General features: G+C 44.0%; 1 protein-coding gene across 9 annotated transcripts in view; it reads left to right on the top strand.

The window, feature by feature from the left end:
• DAB1 (DAB adaptor protein 1) overlaps positions 1-23,391 on the top strand; it is a 1,162,683-nt gene that overhangs the window by 652,404 nt on the left and 486,888 nt on the right. For all 9 annotated transcript variants that reach the window (XM_073643713.1, XM_073643720.1, XM_073643719.1 and 6 more), the window contains exon 3: positions 6,941-7,003. The gene's annotated coding sequence lies outside the window, so the exon portion shown is untranslated. The remainder of the gene's footprint in view (positions 1-6,940; positions 7,004-23,391) is intronic.

Here is a 23,391-nt window from a genome sequence, read left to right as displayed (position 1 = left end):
GTAATGTGACTCCGAGTTAATTCAATGTATGAATATTAGTTCTATCAGCCATTCATTGCCTCAAGCTTTCACATTAATGACAGTAAAAACTATTGCGGAAAGTCCAAATGTCCAATCTGCTTAGTCCCTTGTCTAGGAGTTTGCCACAAACATAAAGCGATATTTCTAGAAGCAGCAAAATTTGCCTAACTTTCTGCAAAGAGCGTGAGAAAAAAAGGAAAAGTGCCTGAAGTGAGGGAATGAAATGTATGGAGTTAAGGATGATCGTAATGTTCCGAGAAGTTGACTTGTCGCCATCTTTTCACTATGACACCATCACGGTGGAGTCAATTTTGGGGGAGGTTAATCTTTATTCTTTTATATATTTGTTTATAGCTAAATCGTTTCTGCTCCCTATGCAAATGATGAATTTTAACTCTGACAATGATGTGATTATGGAGGGTCCCAATTTAGAAAAGGAGCTGCCAAAATAGGAAATTGTATTTAAAGGGGTTATTGGCAGCCCTTTATATATACCCTAATGGGACATAAGGACGTCAGAGAGGATTCTGGATCTGGAAGGAAGAGCCACTAACAAGCTGCAGTTTTGTTGGGTATGGCTTATCCATGTACTAAATAAATGACTGTTCATTTGCATTTTCATATGAAAAGACCCTTTTAATAGTAGAGCATCCCCTTCTCTAGAATCCTCATATAAGGTCACAGATTTAAAAGAGCTTATTTGTCTCTGGAGGACCCACCATGTTTGTGTGTTACATGGACTTGCCCATTGATTTCAATATGATACGTGTAATGCTTCAGTTCACCTGTGGAGGCACTGCAGGGTAATCGAACACTTGCTGCTGAGTACCATCATGCGTTACAGTTAGTCACTGAGGATCGTCCTGTAAACTGCCTATCTTCGGGGGGTTGTTCTATTAAAATGTGACTCATCCAATTTAAAGGGCGTGAACCCAACAATCCCTTTAACTATGGATGAATCTTGGAATTTTAATATAAACAAAATTGTTTCTAATGCTAAAGCTTCGGTATTTACAGATCAGCAAATGAATGGTGAATCTGGACAGTGGGAGGACGTCACAGCTCAGCTAAAAAGATAGGGAGAGAAAGCGGTAAAACACACTAACTAAACACTACAGATAGTGTGTGTGTGACAGCTCGGCACTGAGGAACGGTTACCATTCATTTACCATATCCATAAATGATGAGGTCACGTTGACATTACTAAGGCAGTGTTTCCAGTAAAGCTTTAAATTGGCTGGCTACAGTCCTAGGAGACCTCAGAGTGTTACACCCGTCTTTTCAAGGCTTTGCAGTATTGGGATTCACAACAAACCGATAAGCAGAAAATTAAACCTTTTTGAAAAATCTGACGAAACTCATCTCTAGTTACTCTGTGGTCATGAGCTGCTCGGATCGAGCACCAGGCAGCGGCTGCCGTCCCTTTTATGGATCTCTCTTTTTGCTGCAGTCGTTTAGTGCTTCTGCCACCTGTCTAATCGCTGTGTGAATGACCAAACGTTACACTTAATGACGCTCTTATGCATCTGCCCTTCATCTTTCAGCATCGAGACCCGTTTCACGTACTTAGATAATTTGCGACAAGAGTCAGCGCATCTCATTGAGGACATAATTGTGCAAATATTAGTCATTGTCTACTGAGAGTACAGAGAACTTAATGTGTTTTTAACTTTATAAATTTTAATATATATTTTGTATTAATAGGATATGACTTATAGACAGTATTGGTCTCTTCCAGCAGTCTGCAGTTTCCAATTTCATCCTGTCAAGTTCTGTGTAAATGGTCCAAAACCTCCTCATCAAAAATAGTCTACAGCATTACAATAAGATGAGGAGGGGGGAGATGCAGCTGCAGTATGTCTTCTGTAGTATGCGAGGCTGCTTGCTGTGAGAGGGGAGAAGGAGCCGCAGAAAGAGATTACTACTAAATGTGTGAGAGCATAAGGCTCTGACATTACACCAGGATGGACCCTTCCTGCAAGAATCGTGAGATACAATTTACAAAAAGGTAGATGGAGGCAGAAATATCTGATGTTCAGATTATACACATCTGCAGGCGAAGGAGGGGGCTGTTTTCATTTTGATACAGATGAGTTCTTTCTTGCCTTTCTCTTTCAGATATCCCTAGATAAATGGACTAAGATGACTGGCTAAAAATTTTTACTTATTAGTCTCTCTAAGTGAGGTGGATCCTCAAAGCCCAAGATCCGGGTGGGTACACGGGCCACAGGCATCGGTGCAGCAGGCAACTGAGGCATGTGGGAAACAGGTAGCATTGGTCCTGGAAGACCAGGAAAAGGTAGGAGAGGTCCTGGAAGCCGCGGGCAGACAGTAGACGTCCTGGAGACGGCAGTCAGGAAGCAGAAGTCATGGAAGCTGGGAACAAGTAGCAGAGGTACGGGAAGCCGCAGGCAGACAAGAGAAATCCTAGTAACCACAGACAGTTAGCAGAGGTACTAGAAGCTGGAATCAGGTAGCAGATGTACTGGAAGCTGCAGGCAGACAAGAGACATCCTGGAGACCACAGACAAGGAGCAGAGGTCTTGGAAGACAAGGAACAAGTAATAGAGGTCCTGAAAGATCGGGAACAGGTAGGAGATGTCCTGGAAGCCACGGGCCGACAGGAGACGTCCTGGAGATGTCAGTCAGGTAGCAAAGGTCCTGGAAGCTCGGAACAAGTGGCAGAGATACTGAAAGCTGCAGGCAGACAAGAGACATCCTGATAACTGCAGACAGGTAGCAGAGGTACTGGAAGCTGGGATCAGGTAGCAGAGATACTAGAAGCTGCAGGCAGACTAGACATCTTGGAGACAACAGGCAGTTAGCAGAGGTCCTGGAAGACCGAGAACAGGCCGTTGTTGACAAACGACCTAAAAGATTTAATACTAAGGCCAAGGCATGAGTCTTTGTATGCTTTATACAGGCCCAGGAAGCTCATTACTTTGAAGCATGGCGGGCTAGTATCAAAGCCCAATGTGGAACACAAGAAATTTTAGTGGACCGGGGTGAAGGGAGCAGAGAACAGACCTGGGACAGGTGTGTAACATTACTCACAACCACCAACAGAATGCAAATTTTTTTTTTTTACTTTAAAGTTGCCTTTTTCATGACAATTATCTAAGGACATCTCGAGCCAAGAAGAAAGGTTAAAGAAATATATATCTCTAGTTATGCGTTAGGCTAGTGCTACACGGCCATGTGATATTAAGATTGCAAATGTTGAGTTGCCATTCAAGCCTAATGATAGCAGATGAATTTGTGCAGAAATCCACAAGGTTGGGTCAAGATCAACAGCATTGGTGATCACTTGATGATTACTAGAAATCTGTTCAATTGGACCACATACGAATCCCAAAAATGGAGTGGTAGCCACACATGTTGCTGTCAAACTATTCATTTTCTATGGAAATGCTGGAGATAGCTGAGCGCTGTTCTTGGGGATCTTTGGATGTTCCATAGATAATGGATAAAGTTACTGCTCCATTCTTATGATGCAGTTCAGAGCCCGGTTCCAGCAGTTGGAGCTCCACTAATCAGGTAATTTCACCTATAGAATCACAGGGTTTTATTGTAACCAAATCTCTTCTCAAGTGACTGAGGGAGGTTCACGTGTTTTCATATAAACCAGTCTAGTCTTCAGGATAAACTAAATCCAGGCATCTATGAACAATTGTCTACTAGGCAGATCAATCAGGTCAGACTCGGATATCACATTACTGAGACTAGTTTTATAGATTTAAAGAATTTTATGAAGTTTACAAAATTTTATTAGCACTCCCACCGCTGCTGTCAATTTGTCAGGATTGTCAGAGATTCACGCACACACGATCCTGATTACTCACTACGTAGCTATCGGCAAGAGAGCAGAGAGCATATGGCGTACACACCTCCGGATTCCAATGCATGGAATATGTGTATACGCCCCCATATGATCACTGCCAGCTTGACGATAGCCCAATTACGATTATTCGCTGCCACCACCGATCAGTTTTAAAATATAATACAGGCCTGATCGGACGCCTGCTTTCTGGTAGCGTATGGCTTTGGGGGAGGGAACGATTGCAGAGCAAAAAAAACAGAACTATTACATTTTATATTTAATCCTAAAGGGAGGCAGTGTTTAGGAAAAATATACAAAGATTTTACAAAGGGGACAATACAATACAGATGCAGTTACACAAAATTAAATGAGATTAAAGAAGAACTTACTAGACCGATCGCAGAGACTATCAGTTTAGCTGGAGGGAAGCACTCCAATGCCCATTCTGTGAACGTGACCCCTGCGTACACATAAATATGTAACTCCCAGCATGAGTATGGTCTCATCTTCAGCTGGGTCTTTTATGCCGAATGAGGACCAGCCCACAAAATCCCCTGCAATGACCTCACGTGGGCGGGGCTCCACCCTTCATGTTTTTATTAAAAACTCTAACTTCTGCGATAACTCCTCGCTGGTTGATCGCAGAAGCTCCCAAGTGATGCCATATTTTTTTATTAAGAATTTTTCTTTCTTTAGAGACTACACACGGCATAGCTGCGGTCTGTTATCTCTGCCCTCTGGTGTTACAGCTCACCCGTAGGGCCCTCAGATAAGGAAAAATATGCGTATTGTTCATTAGCTGACCTTGTCGCTTAAAATATGTGTCCCATTATTATCGAAAGTATAGAACGTCCGATATTCCATATTTCGTGTCGGTGCCAACGAGACTGCAGATTGAACACATATGCAAATGGAGATGTCTTGATGTGAGGTAGGAATCCTTTGAAGTGTAGGAGCTGCATCCTCCTCACCCAGGAGTATATTTTGTCCCAGACCTCTGCTACTACAAGCTCCATTCGTATGGTAATGAGTTTGCCATCTCTGGCTTGTACTGCTATTTGAATAGTAGCAACTGGTTAAAGTGTCAGCTCTACTACTCTGACAAATGGTAAATAGAGGAGGAGGGAAGAGAGGTTTCAGAGGGAGAGAGAAATTCTTAATATTTTCTATGACAAGTATTATAGTTGTTACATTCTTGTAGTTATACAAGAGTAGTATTATAGTATTATAGTAGTTATATTCTTCTACATAGGAGCAGTATTATAGTAGTTATATTCTTGTATATAGGAGCAGTATTATAGTAGTTATATTATTGTACATAGGGGCAGTATTATAGTAGTTATATTCTTGTACATAGGGAGCAGTATTATAGTAGTTATATTCTTGTACATAGGGGCAGTATTATAGTAGTTATATTCTTGTACATAGGGGCAGTATTATAGCAGTTATATTTTTGTGCATAGGGGGCAGTATTATAGTAGTTATATTCCTGTCTATAAGGAATATGACAGTTGTCAAAGGAGCCTAATTTTCCCAGGACAAAAAAAGTTAAATCTTTAAAATGCTGTGAATGTTTCAGTGGATGATTTAACGTTCCTAATTCTAGTCTCTCATCCGTCCTTCAAGCCCCCTAATCCCGCACATCTTACCTGCTGACAGATCACTTCATCCTCCCACCCAACTGTGTAAAATGGACTTTAGGGTCTCTAAAAACGTGTGATAAAATGACTTATGGGATCTCAGTCCATCTAATTACCCTTTATTCTAAATGTACAATTCATCTTTTATTGCTCTTACAACCGAATCCTCATTTTACGAGGTTGAGGAAGTAGCGGAACATAATTTTTCATTTTATTATCTGTCTTGAGCTGAGAATTTTCTAACCTGCGGTGATTTAAAGCTCCTTGAGAGGAGCAGTATTGATAACTTTTCCTGAAAATGTATCTGGAAGTTATTTCTTGTATGAAGAACTTTTTTATTTAGGGACTTTTTTTTGATGTCGTAATATTTGAAGTATCTGGTGAAACAACGCTGTGGGTTCTTAAACAGAACTTGCCTCATACTTGTGCCGCCCTGGTGTAGCACAGCACAGTATTATCAGATTGATACACACAATAATTGGAAACGATTCTGTATTACTTGTATTTAATTCATTTTAATTCTTGCACTTTTTGTGCTTAAGAGTCCGGTGGGTGGACCCCTACAGTGAAAGCAATACAGGGAAGGCTATCAATAATTAAATAGGACCGCCCACTGGACTCCTAAACAAAGGGTGGGTATTTAACCCCTTATCGACAACTTCCATGCATGTGCTGTTCTGGTATAGGAGGTAAATATATTCCATTTGCCGGCATATGCCTGTAACAGCAGTGACTGGCACTAGCTCTCATCACTCCTGTTTTTAGATGCTCTGATGTCAGGGCGAGTTAGGGGTCAGCCTAGGAAAGGCAAGTATAATTCCTTATTATTTTTTAACCCTTCACAGCCTGCCATTTTAAAAATATTTTGGATTCTGTTTTTTTAGTGCAGATTTGATTTTTTTTTTGCGATTATTTATTTATTTTCTCTTTTGGGCCAATTTTAACGTTTCATTCAAATTGTAAAAAATCTGTCTGATATGTATTTTAGGAAATTCTTTCAGCTCCAATGGGAAATTCCGTTGGTTCCTAAAGCAGAGATCTGAGATGCTGGGTTATAATAGAGCGATAGTCCCGTATATTTGTCACCACTCCATCTATTGTCTATGGGATTGCTGGAAATGGCCACGTACAGCGCTGAGCTATTTCTGGCAGTGCCATAGACAATAAGTGGAGCGGAGGTTGATGATCATCCCCCGCTCCATCCAAACAGGTCATTGTTTCTGGGGATTGGTGCAGTCGGGCCCCCAGTAGTTCTTCCCATCAGGTTGGAAATAACCTTTTTAATAGGGTTAACCCTGTGGTCAAGAATATTCATATTACAATGGGATTTTGTTTTATTCTTAAGAGAAAGAAATGTGAAAAACCTGTAAAGACATCTTGTAATTTGCTCGGTATTGATGTGTTTTGTATGAAGACTTTCTAGACCGCTGCATTAATAACATTTCTTTCCTTTAACCAGTGAAGAAGTCATGGTGAGCGTGAAGCGGCTCTTCTTCTAGAAGGAATGCGCGCTCTTCCCCAGGTATCCATTCTCTTTCTTTTCTACTTCGACTGCAAATTACTTGAAGATACAATATTGCTTTTTTACTTATGTTTATTGATATTGACTTCCCGGGCCTGTGAGGAGATGTGGCACATGTGCCCATTAAGGGATGGCGCGGCCGGGCAGTTTTAGTGCTTTCACGCTGAGTCAAATGTAGAGGAAGATGCCACATTAGCAAAGGTTTTCCTGCTCCGTATTAACAATGTCATAAAAAAATAAAAGGACGTAATTAAGTTTTATGCTGATGCCAAGTGACACGTTTCCATCATCACCGCTGTCTGCGTGACCATCTATTAGTCTCTGGGGGGCAGTGACCATCTATTAGTCTCTGGGGGGCAGTGACCATCTATTAGACTCTGCGGGGGCAGTGACCATCTATTAGACTCTGCGGGGGCAGTGACCATCTATTAGACTCTGCGGGGGCAGTGACCATCTATTAGACCCTGCGGGGGCAGTGACCATCTATTAGACCCTGCGGGGGCAGTGACCATCTATTAGACCCTGCGGGGGCAGTGACCATCTATTAGACTCTGGGGGGCAGTGACCATCTGTTAGACTCTGCGGGGGGCAGTGACAATCTATTAGACTCTGCGGGGGCAGTGACCATCTATTAGACTCTGCGGGGGCAGTTACCATCTATTAGACCCTGTGGGGGCAGTGACCATCTATTAAACTCTGCGGAGCAGTGACCATCTATTAGACCCTGCGGGGGCAGTGACCATCTATTAGACTCTGGGGGGCAGTGACCATCTATTAGACCCTGCGGGGGCAGTGACCATCTATTAGACTCTGGGGGGCAGTGACCATCTATTAGACTCTGCGGGGGCAGTGACCATCTATTAGACTCTGCGGGGGCAGTGACCATCTATTAGACTCTGCGGGGGCAGTGACCATCTATTAGTCTCTGCGGGGGCAGTGACCATCTATTAGTCTCTGTGGGGGCAGTGACCATCTATTAGACTCTGCGGGGGCAGTGACCATCTATTAGACCCTGCGGGGGCAGTGACCATCTATTAGACTCTGCGGGGGCAGGGACCATCTATTAGACTCTGCGGGGGCAGTGACCATCTATTAGACTCTGCGGGGCAGTGACCATCTATTAGACTCTGCGGGGGCAGTGACCATCTATTAGACTCTGCGGGGGCAGTGACCATCTATTAGACCCTGCGGGGGCAGTGACCATCTATTAGACTCTGCGGGGGGGCAGTGACCATCTATTAGACTCTGCGGGGGGCAGTGACCATCTATTAGACTCTGCGGGGGGCAGTGACCATCTATTAGACTCTGGGGGGCAGTGACCATCTATTAGACTCTGCGAGGGCAGTGACCATCTATTAGACTCTGGGGGGCAGTGACCATCTATTAGACTCTGGGGGGCAGTGACCATCTATTAGACTCTGCAGGGCAGTGACCATCACTTCTCCAGTAATAGTAAGAGCAGAGAATGAGCGTTACCTACCTCCAGAGCAATGGCCTCCAACCGGGGGCCCTCATACTGGTGCAAAACTACAACTCCTAGCATGCCAAGATTACGGGATGCCATCAGCATATGCAAGGAGTTGTCATTTTAGAAGTTGGAAACCAGCGAGGGAGAAAAGCTACTGTCATTCAAAAATCCAGGATAATGGGTCAAAGATTTGTGAACTTTCAGTGTAATCCCATCATACATGTCAATGGCATTTCCCCTAGCTCCATTGGTTCAATAAGTCCCTAAATTGGGAGTACCCATTTCATGGATTATTGTCTGCTATCCCTTTAAATGGATCTAAAGGGTAAAGTTCCTCCTTGTGGAGAGTGACATGTCAGGTCTGGCATGCCAGTATGAGGAGACTTTAAATGCCTTTCATGCTGCTACTTCCTAGAGGTGGCACTTGAGTTCAAGTCCTCTTAAGAGACAATTTGCATATTTAATCCCTTTTAAGGGTTAACTTTTCTCAAAATGTGGAAATACAAGACATTTACAGTAACCTTAAAATTGCACATTGAGGTGTAACATAAGAGTGCACAATTTACTACCGCAATTATATCTCTGATTACACAGTATCCAAGTCCCACTCGCAGGGTCCAGATCTAGGCTCCATTCAGACTGGATGTGAAGCTGGACTGCGCAGGACAGTAAACTGACCAGTGAAAGTCAATGTGTTCGTGCATTTGAGCAATTTTCCGCAGTGAAGAAGACGACTGCAGCATGCACTTATCTTGTCCAATTTACAGTCCACTATTTTCAGTGACGCTTATCTCCTGCATCGGTACGTGGTCCTGACATCGCTGTGCATGGATATCTGCAATTTGCAGAGGTGCCGGCTCCAACAATTGCAATGTTTATCTGGACACTGGTTTACCCCATTACCTTACCCCGTTACTATAAGATGTGGTTCACCAGATGATTTTCGGCTTTGCTTTTCCTTCTTTGAGTTGTACATTACCGCTCCATGATACATAATTGCCTCCATTGCTGACTTCAGTTAACAGATAATCATTTGTTCTCTCAACTGAAAGGCTTTACTGTGTGCACAATGGTCATTTAATGAAGCTTCATTCTGTGCCAGCATCCAACTGAAAATAACAGGAGGGAGGAGCACAGTAGTGAGCAATGCTGATTGGCTAATATCGGAGTGCTGACAAGCCACTCCTCTTTTGTGTCCTTTTCAGTTGGATGCTAGCACAGAATACTAGTACAGCTTTATATATACTGTATCTGTGAAATACAAGTGATAGTAGGTTTAAGGGGTTGTCCACTACCTGGACAAACCATTTTTAAATAAAATAGTAATAAAATAAAAAAAATACTCCCTTTTTGCACAGATGTTGTTACAGCCTGGGTCTATATGGCACTGTTGTACCACGTGAGCCCTGCAGCCAATCAGTTGCTATTAGACTGTTGCTCTCTTGCTTCTTCTGCTTGTGAACCACAACAGTCAAATAGCAGCTGCGGATTGGATGCTGGGCCCAGGTAAACCCAGCGCCGACATCGCTGGAATGGCCCTGGTGCGGGAGGTGAACATAGTTTTAACTGGCATAGTACTGCTGGATACCAGTGGCCGAAGGAGCACAAGCAGGAACAAGAAGTTCTTGGAGTTAGCAAGGAGTTGTAGGAAACAGTCCGTAGATGAATGAGAACAGTCTGGGTAAGAATGTTAAGGAGCTGGAGACTGAAACTAAGCTAATAGCTAGACACAATACTTAAGCAATGAGTGATAGTTCCATGTGGCTTTAAGTAGGCCCAAACAGGAAACAAGATGGATTCCATAGATTCAGAATCTGCCATCTTGGTAAAGGGCAATTGCAGAACACAACAGCAGCCTCCAGTGGTAAGGAGTGAAACTGCAGCACAATTATTAAAGTGAACAACAGCGGCCACTAGTGGTCAAACTGTAGAAAGGCAAAAGAAATCCTGACACTGGCACTGATCAAGTTTTACTGCCCTTTCTGACAATTTAGTATTAGTGTTATCACTATGAGATTGCAGAAATATCAGTAAAAGTGTAAATGTATCTAAAATTATTCTATAGCCGGATTTTGTCCATCAGAATATCGCTGTCCGTGTCATCGTTTATTATGGCAGAAAGCGACGGAGCTCCGCTGACAATGAAACACCGAGGAGGAACAATAAAATCCATAGGTTTATCGAGGATCATTAAAATCCCGGGGAGTCAAAGAACAGAAATCAGCAGAGGAATCACAAAAGGAAGTCGGCATTTATATTTACTTCTCGAAGATACATTGTACCCATTGTAAAAACAGAAAAACAGCGGCGACTCCCAGAGCTTGCACTTGTAATGATGGCCAGAGATGAGAGAAACAGTCTCCATCCTTACAAAAGCCACCCATCGAGGGAATAGGCAACACAAAGGCTGGCCAAATGACTGGCAATGGGTTGGTTGGTTTGCTGTTGGTTACTAAGTCATTATTCAGGTTGTAAGGGGGAAAGACATGGAGAACGGAAGCAAACTAGAAACTACTCTTCTTCATGCCACAAATCAGCACCCAGTTTTTCCTTTTCTATTAGGATTATTTATTTTCTCAAGAAAATATTAGAGATGATCCAAAATATTTGCATGATCCATAGTCCATAGCCGCCAAATAAGAGTCCTGTTATCTGCTGGAATCCTTGGTGCCTCTTTTTAATAGTTGTCCTATGCATGTCTTGTGCCACCAAGGTCGCATCATGGTGGGACTATGAATCAGAAGAGGTGCCGAGGATCCCAGCAGAAAGGAGGTGGTTCTGGTCCGGCAGAGATAGCCGCTGGACCAGGGTAATGCAAATTTTTTTTTTTTTTTTGATCATCTGTACATAATATCAATATCACATTGGAGATGGAATTAGTTTTATATCCATTGATTAGGTGTTAGCTTTCTGATTAGTGCTGGGTCTGACCACTGGGACCATCAGTGATCTCCAGAAAGGGGATCTGAAAGGCCCAGTTGATATGAAGACGCCACAACTACAACCATTTTTTTATGGGAGTGCAGAAGAAAACTGAGACCTGTATTTTGGCAATTTCTGGCATGGGAATTTCAACGCTCTGTATCTGGGTCCCTGCAGCCGGACCCCCACTAATTCAGAAAGAGATTGCCAATTATGTACTGTAGATTGAATGTTGGGAATAATCTATTAGAGGCCACATGATTAATGTTCCAAAATAAAGTAAAATAGAACCCAACCCTAAAGAAGAAACTATTAAAATAAATAATCTGTGGTCTACAGCACAAGGCTGGTCACAAAACACCAAAAAATCCTTGTAGCTGGAGTTTAGAAACCCAACCCAGGAGGATACGAAAACCAACAATGTCAATGATTTTCTGTCCTGCAGTGGTAAACCAGAACGCTACATGTGACTTTGCTATTTTCCGAGAGAGAACATGTATTCCTTGTCAAATCCGATGTGTAAGAGAACAGAATTCATCTTTAGGGATTTGTTCTGACTAAGAGAAAACTGCAGAGAAGTTGGAATCTCTTTTATTTCGGATTTGGACGATGTTTGTCCCTGTGTGCCGCTCTCACCAGAAACTTAATAAAATGCTGCTCTTGTTTGATTTGTTCAATAAATGCAGCACAGAGACGAGCGCTACTTTTCTTATTAAATCTCACAGATGTTCTTTAAGCTACTGTGTGCACCAAAGCCAATTGCTTCAAACCTCTGCTCAGCTTTAAGGGATTGAAAGCTTTACAATGTTGTGTCATGAGAGGTTTACAAGACCAAAAAGAGGAAGAAATGACGTGAAATAGCGATGAGATAGTCAGAGGAGCACTAAGTAATGCTCAAGAACATACCATCTACGTAAGAGAATACCGCCCCAAAGTATAACTGATATAATACAGCTACCTAGGTGCAAGAATGTGTCTACTGTAATAATACTCCCTTGTTGAACAATATAATTACTATAATACTGCTCCTATGTACAAGAATATAACTACTATAATACTGCCCCTATGTACAAGAATATAACTACTATAATACTGCTCCCTATGTACAAGAATATAACTACTATAATACTGCTCCCTATGTACAAGAATATAACTACTATAATACTGCCCCCTATGTACAAGAATATAACTACTATAATACTGCCCCCTATGTACAAGAATATAACTACTATAATACTGCTCGCTATGTACAAGAATATAACTACTATAATACTGCTCCCTATGTACAAGAATATAACTACTATAATACTGCCCCTATGTACAAGAATATAACTACTATAATACTGCCCCCTATGTACAAGAATATAACTATTATAATACTGCTCCCTATGTACAAGAATATAACTACTATAATACTGCTCCTATGTACAAGAATATAACTACTATAATACTGCCCCCTATGTACAAGAATATAACTACTATAATACTGCTACTATGTACAAGAATATAACTACTATAATACTGCTCCTATGTACAAGAATATTACTACTATAATACTGCTCCTATGTACAAGAATATAACTACTATAATACTGCCCCTATGTACAAGAATATAACTACTATAATAATACTCCTATGTACAAGAATATAACTACTATAATACTGCTCCCTATGTGCAAGAATATAACTACTATAATACTGCTCCCTATGTACAAGAATATAACTACTATAATACTGCTCCTATGTACAAGAATATAACTACTATAATACTGCCCCTATGTGCAAGAATATAACTACTATAATACTGCTCCCTATGTACAAGAATATAACTACTATAATACTGCTCCTATGTACAAGAATATAACTACTATAATACTGCTGTTATGTACAAGAATATAACTACTATAATACTGTCCCCTATGTACAAGAATATAACTACTATAATACTGCCCCTGTGTACAAGAATATAACTACTATAATACTGCTCCTATGTACAAGAATATAACTACTATAATACTGCCCCTATGTGCAAGAATATAACTACTATAATACTGCCCCCTATGTACAAGAATATAACTACTATAATACTGCTCCCTATGTACAAGAATATAACTGCTATAATACTGCCCCCTATGTACAAGACTATAACTACTATAATACTGCCCCCTGTGTACAAGAATATAACTACTATAATACTGCCCCCTATGTACAAGACTATAACTACTATAATACTGCCCCCTATGTACAAGACTATAACTACTATAATACTGCCCCTATGTACAAGAATATAACTACTATAATACTGCTCCTATGTACAAGAATATAACTACTATAATACTGCCCCTATGTACAAGAATATAACTACTATAATACTGCTCCCTATATACAAGAATATAACTACTATAATACTGCTCCCTATATACAAGAATATAACTACTATAATACTGCTCCTATGTACAAGAATATAACTACTATAATACTGCTCCTATGTACAAGAATATAACTACTATAATACTGCTCCTATGTACAAGAATATAACTACTATAATACTGCTCCTATGTACAAGAATATAAATACTATAATACTGCCCCCTATGTACAAGAATATAACTACTATAATACTGCCCCTATGTACAAGAATATAACTACTATAATACTGCCCCCTATTCACAAGAATATAATACTGCCCATATGTAATTAAAATACTGTCATCAGCACATAATATATAATAAAAAATGAGCACACAAGTTTTTTTTCACTGACTTTTCTGTCTTTTTCACTTTGGAATAATAAATTCAGATTGTTTTTTCCATCCGGGCCAAATTTAAAATTTCCCTAGGTATCATATAAATACAGAAATGATGTAGTAGAGTATCTATAACACTTTATTAATGAGTAAATTCATTGTGAAAAATAAACTAGTTCTTTGTCGCCCCACTATACTCTGCCGCTTTAGGCTCGTGCCAACCGTTGCCTCTATGGTTAATTAAACTTGGTTTTCAACCCTGCCTATAGTGTCTTGCACATTTTTCAGACCCGGCTTGGCTTTGCACCTAGGATTCTCTGTACAAGTCATTAGGGCATGTAAGATTTACAGCGATTCTATTAAACTTATGAATGTAATTGAGACTTTTAATAACAACCATTTTATATTCTTGCCTCTTGAGTTTAAATTATATTAGCAATTAGGACCTTAAGCTAATCTCATGCATATGCATCAAATAATTACAGTATGAAAACAATATATCAACAAAATGTGGTAATCAGACCTGTTCTGTAGGCAGCAGCCATGAGGTAATAGACGGCGATTATTCATTAATCATTCATTATGCAGAATGTAATTGGATTTAGAACATTTGTTATGGGCATATTTGAGAAGTCAAGGTAGATTATCTGTACAAGTAATTATTGAATTCTCCTTTATAAATAGATTTAGAATTGATTAATGCCAATGTTAAAACATAAAGTTTTCTTAATTTACAACGATATACAATTCAGAAATGTATTCTACCCGGACGGAGAAAGAGAAGAAACAATTACTCAATAAATAAGTGAAATGCTGATTTCTGAGGGAACCGAAGGCTTAATACTGGTCACTCCGTGCAGAGCCCTAAAAGATAAAAATGATAAAAAATATACCGGTATTATTGATGAATGTGTATGTACAGTGAAGGAAATAAGTATTTGATCCCTTGCTGTATTTGGAAGTTTGCCCACTGACAAAGACAGGAACAGTCTATAATTTTAAGGGTAGGTTAATTTTAACATTGAGAGAGAGAATATCCAAAAAAAAGTCAAGAAAATCCCATTGTATAAATTAGATACATTTTTTTGCATTTTGCAATGAGAAATAAGTATTTGATCCCTCTGGCAAACAATACTTAATACTTGGTGGCAAAACCCTTGTTGGCAAGCACAGCAGTCAGACGTTGTTTATAGTTGATGATGAGGTTTGCGCACATGTCAGGAGGAATTTTGGTCCACTCCTCTTTGCAGATCATCTCTAAATCATTCTGATTTTGAGGCTGTTGCTTGGCAACTCGGAGCTTCAACTCCCTCCAAAAGTTTTCTATGGGATTAAGGTCTGGAGACTGGCTAGGCCACTCCATGACCTTACTGTGCTTCTTTTTGAGCCACTCCTTTGTTGCCTTGGCTGTATGTTTTGGGTCATTGTTTTGCTGGGAGACCCAGCCACGACCCAGGTTTAATGTCTTGTCAGAGGGAAGGAGGTTGTCACTCAGGATTTTACGGTGCATGGCTCCATCCATTCTCCCATTGATGCGGTGAAGTAGTCCTGTGCCCTTAGCAGAGAAACACCCCCAAAACATAATGTTTCCACCTCCATGCTTGACAGTGGGGATGGTGTTCTTTGGGTCATAGGCAGCATTTCTCTTCCTCCAAACACGGCGAGTTGAGTTAATGCCAAAGAGCACAATTTTTGTCTCATCTGACCACAGCACCTTCTGCCAATAACTCACAGAATCATCCAGGTGTTCATTGGTAAACTTCAGACGGGCCTGCACATGTGCCTTCTTGAGCAGGGGGACCTTGCGGGCACTGAAGGATTTTAAACCTTTAAGGCGTAATGTGTTACCAATGGTTTTCTTGGTGACTGTGGTCCCAGCTGCCTTGAGATCATTAACAAGTTCCCCTAGTGTAGTTTTAGGCTGATCTCTCACCTTCCTCATGATCAATGATACCCCACGAGGTGAGATTTTGCATGGTGCCCCAGATCGATGTCGATTGACAGTCATTTTGTATTTCTTCCATTTTCTTACTATTGCACCAACAGTTGTCTCCTTCTCACCCATCTTACTTATGGTTTTGTAGCCCATTCCAGCTTTGTGCAGGTCTATGATCTCGTCCCTGACATCCTTAGAAAGCTCTTTGGTCTTGCCCATGTTGTAGAGGTTAGAGTCTGACTGATTAATTGAGTCTGTGGACAGGAGTCTTTTATACAGGTGACTATGTAAGACAGCTGTCTTTAATGCAGGTAACGAGTTGATTAGGAGCGTCTAACTGGTCTGTAGGAGCCAGAACTCATAATGGTTTGTAGGGGATCAAATACATTTTTTTGCATTTTGCAGTGAGAAATAAGTATCTAATTTATACAATGTGATTTTCTTGTTTTTTTTGGATATTCTATCTCTCAATGTTAAAATTGACCTACCCTTAAAACTATAGACTGTTCATGTCTTTGTCAGTGGGCAAACTTACAAAAACAGCAAGGGATCAAATACTTATTTCCTGCACTGTATACAGAGGAAGCCCATGTTATTTACATGATCTATATCACTATATAAAATATATAACTTATACAAGCTTAACCTATATAATTATATACAGAGCATACCCAGGTTATACCAGCTGTACATATATAATTATACACAGGGGATGCTCAGGTTATAGCAGCTGTACATATACAATTGTGCTCAAAAGTTTACATACCCCGGCAGAAGTTTTCCTTTCTTCGCCTTGTTTCAGAGAATATGAATGATAACAAAAAAACTTTTTCTCCCCTCATGGTTATTGGTTGGGTGAAGCCATTTATTGTCAAACTACTGTGTTTTCTCTTTTTTAATATTAATGACAACCAAAAACATCCAAATGACCCTGATCAAAAGTTCACATACCCTGGTGATTTTGGCCTGATAACATGCACAGAATTTGACACAAATGGGTTTGAATGGCTACTAAAGGTAACATCCTAACCTGTGACCTGTTTGCTTGTAATCAGTGCATGTGCATAAAAGCTGAGTGAGTTTCTGGGATCCAGACAGACTCTTGCATCTTTCATCCAGCCACTGACGTTTCTGGATTGTGAGTCATGGGGAAAGCAAAAGAACTGTCAACGTATCTACAGGAAAAGGTAGTTGAACTGTATAACACAGGAAAGGGATACAAAAAAATATCCAAGGAATTGATAATGCCAGTCAGCAGCGTTCAAACTGTGATTAACAAATGGAAAATCAGGGGCTCTGTAAACACCAAACCACGGTCAGGTAGACCAACAAAAATTTCGGCCACAACTGCCAGGAAAATTGTTCGGGATGCAAAGAAAAACCCACAAATAACATCAGCTGAAATTCAGGACTCTCTGAAAACTAGCGGTGTGGCTGTTTCAAGATGCACAATAAGGAGGTGACGCACCCCTGGGCCTGTATCGCGCAGTGTTGCGCACGCGGGAGCTTACCCGGAGCCGGATCTGTTGAGGGTTGTAGTCTCGTGGCGGTGACCCGGTCCGTGCCCAGGGAGTCAGACTAAGTGGCGCTGTATTAGTGGTAGATGTTGTACGACTACGCCACCCGTTGAATGCAGCGAAGGAGCTGCCGCTGCAGGGCAGACCGCTGAGCCCGGTGGTAGGATTGTGCAGCGTGATAGTATCACCCCCAACGGGAGGGGTATGGCCTCAGGGCAGCCGACGTGGATGATGGGGGTAGCAGGAACCACTCGGAGACGGTACGGTGTAGTTCAGGGTCTTTACTGGTGACAAAGATAGACCCTCCCGGAGTACTGGCTAGCGATTGGGGCCTGGTCAGTCCTTGAGCAGATGGGATCTCCCCTGGCCAGGCGGAGTTGTAGGCCTCCCAAACTAACTGTACTCTTCTGGCTACCTTGCTAGAGGCGGGTATAAGTAGCCCACGTCCCTGAGTGTACCGTGTGGTGCTCACCCGTATGGCCGGTGACTCGGGGCCTTCTAGTAGCTTCCGCTCCACGACGGCGGTGCTGGTCCCACGCGTGTGACCGTGCCTTCGGGTTTCTTGGCCAGAGGACCTGAATTCCCCTGCCGGTCGGTTTTTGCTGCTGGATAGGAGTTAGTCCCCACAGCCTCGGACTCCGGGTCCGGTGATAGCTTCTCAGTCAGGGCGAGCTCTGCAGCTGCCAGCCCCTGACTCTTTGTAGTACTGCTCCCACAGAGCTCCTGTTGTTTCTTCCTATGCTGCTTCTCTTCTCTGTCTCTACTTCTTCTCTACTCCCTAACCCTGCCTCAGCCCTAGGTTTATATAGGAGAAGTTCTTCCCCTCCCAGGACTGGGCAGGAGGTGTGGCATGCACAGGATCCCTGACCAAGAGACCTCCCACCTGCTCTCAGACATAACATTGCCGTTACTGTGGAAACCAGACCCCTGGGGTGCCACATTCCCCCCTAGTGAAATTTAGTACTCCGGGACTAAACATATTTTTAGAAAAACATAACAAGGTATAAACAATAATAATACAATAAGAAAAACACATAAAGATGGTTACGGCATGTCCGCAACCGGGTGCAGTCTTTGAAGAAAAACAAGGTGTCCATTTCACCAAAACAGGGAGACGTAACCAGGTAGGGGTCTGTCCTGCCCCGAGTCCTTAACAGTCTTTAGTCCATTCCTAGGTTACGCTCCAACCATGTACAAGGATTCCCGGTAAATCCACCAAGGACTCCTATAAATAACTAGAAACACATAATTATACACAAGCAACAAGAAAAACAGGTAACCACAAATAAAACAATTTATACACTTCAAATCCTCCAACGTGCGGGTAACTGGCCTCTAGTGGCCCTAGTGGACCTACGGAGCTGACTGTCTAGCCCTGAACTACAGGGTGTAGGAGCTGTCAAGGGTAAACTGGGCAGCTGTCTACCGGCTCTTTGGCTCACTAGGGGTACGGCAGGCTCACTATAAGCAGAGGGTTGATCCTCCTGTTCTGCTTGTGTGGAGTCTTCTGCCTCCTGGACCGGCTGCTCTTCCAGCTCTACCTGTTGCTCCGTAGGCACTTGGGATGCTGGTTGGAGGAACGTGAGGACGGGTACCACAACTGCACCATTGACTTGAGTCCAGGACCGAGGGAAGTCTCCGAGCACAGTACTAACCATATCCTCCCTTTCCTCTACGGGTCGATGGTCTTCTTGTTCCTCTTCAGGGTTCCGTAGCTGTTCAGGACACTTCTTCAGGTGATCCCGGGATACAATGGCTATGGTCTCCCCTCCGTCTTTACTGATGGTACAGACTTTCGGGTTCTCGTGGCTTGAGGGCAGTACGGTGTGCGGGTCCTTCTCCCACTGGTCGTCCAACTTGTGGAGCCGTCTTTTCCTCTTCAAGACCTGCTCTCCTGGTACCAGAGGAACAGCGGGAGCATACTGGTTGTAAGTTTTCTCTTGACTTTCCCTAGCCTGACAGAGACTTCGCTCCACGCTCTCCTGTACTTTCCGGTACTGCTGCTGCCTCTCTGTGTCCCAGTCTGCTTCTGGTGAAGTGTCCTCGGGTGTCAGGACTCCCATTTCCAGGTCAACAGGTAACTTACCAGGTCTCGCCCTCATTAGGTAAGCCGGGTTACAGTTGGTGGAACCTACCGGGATGTGGTTGTATAGGTCCACCAGATCGGGCAGCTTCTCAGGCCACAGACTGCGTTCTTCCAGGGGCAACGTTTTCAGGAGATCCATTACCACCTGGTTCATTTTCTCACAAAGTCCATTAGTTTGCGGATGATAGGGTGTCGTCCTTATCTTCCGGCAGCCATACAGATTGCAAAATTCCTGGAAGACCTCCTCTTCAAAGGCAGGTCCCTGGTCCGTCAGCACTTGGTCCGGGTACCCGTGTGGACGGCAGAAGTGCTGCTGGAAGGCTCTAGCTGCTGTTTGAGCCGTTAAGTCCTTAACGGGGACGACAACCAAGAACCGGGAGTAATGATCCACAATGGTTAACGCGTAGACGTAGCCACTTCTGCTTGGGGTCAGTTTTACATGATCCAAGGCTACCAGTTCCAACGGCTGCCGGGTGACGATGGACTGCAGGGGAGTCTTCTGGCTGGCACGGTCCTTCCTTCTTAGGTTGCACGGGCCACAGTCTCTGCACCACCTCTCGATGGTTCCCCTCATGCCTACCCAGTGGAACCGCCCACGCAGCAGGAACTCCAGCTTCTTCCAACCGAAGTGTCCAGCCCCGTCGTGGTATGCCTCCATCACCATGGCTGCGTCTCTCCGTGGCACCACTACTTGCCAGATTAGTTCATGCGTCCGGGAGTTAACCATTCTGCGGCACAACTTCCCCTTGTAAAGGAACAGTCGACTCTTCTCAGCCCACAGTTGCTTGGCTTCCTCCGGAGCGTCTGGGTCAAGGCGAGCCTCTGGCCGAGTCAGCATCTCCTTTACCAGCCGGACGGCAGGGTCACTGTCTTGCGTTTCCTCCCAGTTGTAGTGAGGCAAGGGGTTAAACGTAGCGGCTTGCTTACTCCTTACCCGATGGGAATACTGGATAGTCCCATGACGGTGGAACGCGGGGAGTTCGACTTCTTCCAGTCCCTCTGGATCTTCTCCTACGTCCGGTAGGTTTGGCATCCTGGACAGGGCGTCCGCGTTGGTATTGGAGCGTCCTGCCCGGTATTTGATTGTGAACTCGTAGTTGGACAGACGGGCCATCCATCTCTGCTCTAGGGCACCGAGTCTTGCCGTGTCCAGGTGTGTCAACGGGTTGTTATCCGTGTACACGGTGAACCGGGAAGAAGCGAGGTAGTGCTTAAAGCGTTCGGTGACTGCCCACACCACTGCCAGGAACTCTAGCTTAAATGAGCTGTAATTCTCAGGGTTTCTTTCGGTGGGTCGCAGTTTTCGGCTAGCGTAAGCGATTACTCGTTCTTTCCCCTGCTGGATCTGGGACAGTACGGCTCCTAGCCCGATGTTACTTGCGTCGGTGTAGAGGATAAAGGGCTGGCTGTAATCAGGGTACGCCAGGATTTCATCCCCCGTGAGGGCCATCTTCAGCTGGCGGAAGGACTCTTCTTCTAACTTCTCCCATTTGAAGGGCGGCTTCTGGTTCTTGGCCTTCCGGGACTGGCCTATCAGGAGGTCCTGCATAGGAGCTGCCTTTTTGGTGAAACCGGGGATGAATCTGCGGTAATAGCCTACCAACCCGAGGAACTGCCGCACTTCCTTTACACTGGAGGGACTTGGCCATTCCTTAATTGCGTTGATCTTATCAGGGTCGGGAGCCACTCCGTCAGCGCTCACCACGTGTCCCAGGTACTGCACCTTTGGTTTCAAGAGGTGACACTTGGAGGGTTTTACCTTTAAGCCGTAGCTTGCCAGAGCTTCGAACACTTCCGCCAGGTGTTTCAGGTGGTCCTCATAAGTCTTGGAATATACGATGACATCGTCCAGGTACAACAGGACCGTCTCGAAGTTTCTGTGGCCCAGACAGCACTCCATTAATCGTTGGAAGGTTCCCGGTGCGTTGCAGAGTCCGAACGGCATACAGGTAAACTCGCTAAGTCCCATCGGGGTGGTGAATGCGGTCTTCTCCCGGTCCGCCTCTGCTACAGGAACCTGCCAGTACCCGCTAGTGAGATCCAAGGTAGAGAAGAAGTTAGCAGATCTTAAAGCAGCCAAAGACTCCTCTTCCTTGGTAAGGGGTACGCATCCTTGTGTGTGATACGGTTAATTTTCCGGTAATCTACACACATCCTCATGGTGTTGTCTTTCTTTTTGACTAAGACTAGTGGAGCTGCCCAGGGGCTACAGCTATCCCTGATCACCCCGGCCTCCTTCATGTCCCTAAGCATCCCCTTGGCGTGTTGGTAGTGTGCAGGGGGTACGGGTCGATACCTCTCTTTTATGGGAAGATGGTCTCCCGTGGGGATGTGGTGTTCTACCCCCTTGACTCGCCCGAAGTCTAACGGGTGTTTACTAAACACTCTCTCGTACTCTTGAACCACCCGATAGACTCCCTGTTTCTGGTGTGAGGGATTGGAGTCAGTACCCAAATGTAGTTGCTGACACCAGTCCTCCATTGTTTCTTTAGAGCCGTTACCTTCCTCCGGGGAAGATGGAGGCAAGGGTTCTACGGACTGTATGGAATTTTGATTGATGGTATACAATTTGGCTAGCGTGGCATACCGGGGCAGGTACACTTCCCTCTTCCCGATATTTATTATGCGAACGGGCACCCTCCCATGGCGTACATTAACCACCCCCCGTGCTGTCAAAATGGTGGGCCTACTGTCTGAGTAAACTGGTTCTACCATTGCCTGGTAATCTCTACCTCTCAGACCAATAGCTGCCCGGCACCAAATCATCATTTCACTTTTTGGGGGCATGGCAATAGGGAAAGGGTCACACATTCTTACGCTACCAATCTCACCACCGGAGAGTTCTATCTGTTGCCGTCGCATCAGTGCCCGGATCTCTTTCTGGAGCACTCGCTGCTGGCCGGAGCTGGCGTTCTTGGCAACCTGCTGTAAAAGGAAAATCACCTCTGCAAGACAATTTTCAATTACATTAGTTCCTAGAGTTATCTTTGGGTGACTCTCGTGTTTGTCAATGTCTACAATGATCAGTCCCTGTGCTGCCAGTTCGACTCTACCGATTTTAATGGTCACCTCTTTAAATCCAATCTGTGGCACGGGCTGACCATTGTTGGCGATGATACTCAAGTCGTCATCAGGGTAGCGGGTGATATCCGAGTCATTCCAGTACTGCTTGAAGAGCACGTACGGGATAGTGGTGACCTGTGACCCGGTGTCCAATAGGGCACTCATAGGGATGCCATCCAGTACCACAGGCAAGACTGGACGTCCTCCCACATATCTGTCACGCCAGTTCGATGGGCCTGATGATCTTTTTCCTGGGGTTTGGCCCTCTACCCCAGGTTGTGCCAGTTTAAAGGACAGTACCTTGCCATATGTCCGGGTTAATTGCAGCGGCGGCAGATGGGTTGTCCGTCCTCGTTGTATCGGTCGCTGGGTCTTCCTCTGGCCGGTGGGGTCCTCCTTGGTCGACGCCACGGGATGTCCTCCGGTCCGGATGCCAGCTGGATCTTCCCTGGAGTGGAAACCTGTAAAGACTGCACAGTTCGGGTTAGCGCGGCAACGCTTTTAGCTAGCTCTTGGACCTGATGGTGCAGGTCTGGAGCCGGGTCATTGTTCAAAGCCTGCGCATCAGCTCCCACAGGCCCTGCCGACAAGGGTGCCGCCTCCTGGTGGTAAGTGGTAGTGGGGCGTCTGTGGGTCACAACGCCACCTGGTG

The sequence above is a fragment of the Phyllobates terribilis genome, unplaced genomic scaffold, assembly GCF_046119375.1.
Source record: "Phyllobates terribilis strain yellow unplaced genomic scaffold, ASM4611937v1 Scaffold_8__6_contigs__length_399053987, whole genome shotgun sequence".
NCBI classification, from domain to species: Eukaryota; Metazoa; Chordata; class Amphibia; order Anura; family Dendrobatidae; genus Phyllobates; species Phyllobates terribilis.
This window is presented reverse-complemented; position numbering and strand designations above follow the sequence as displayed.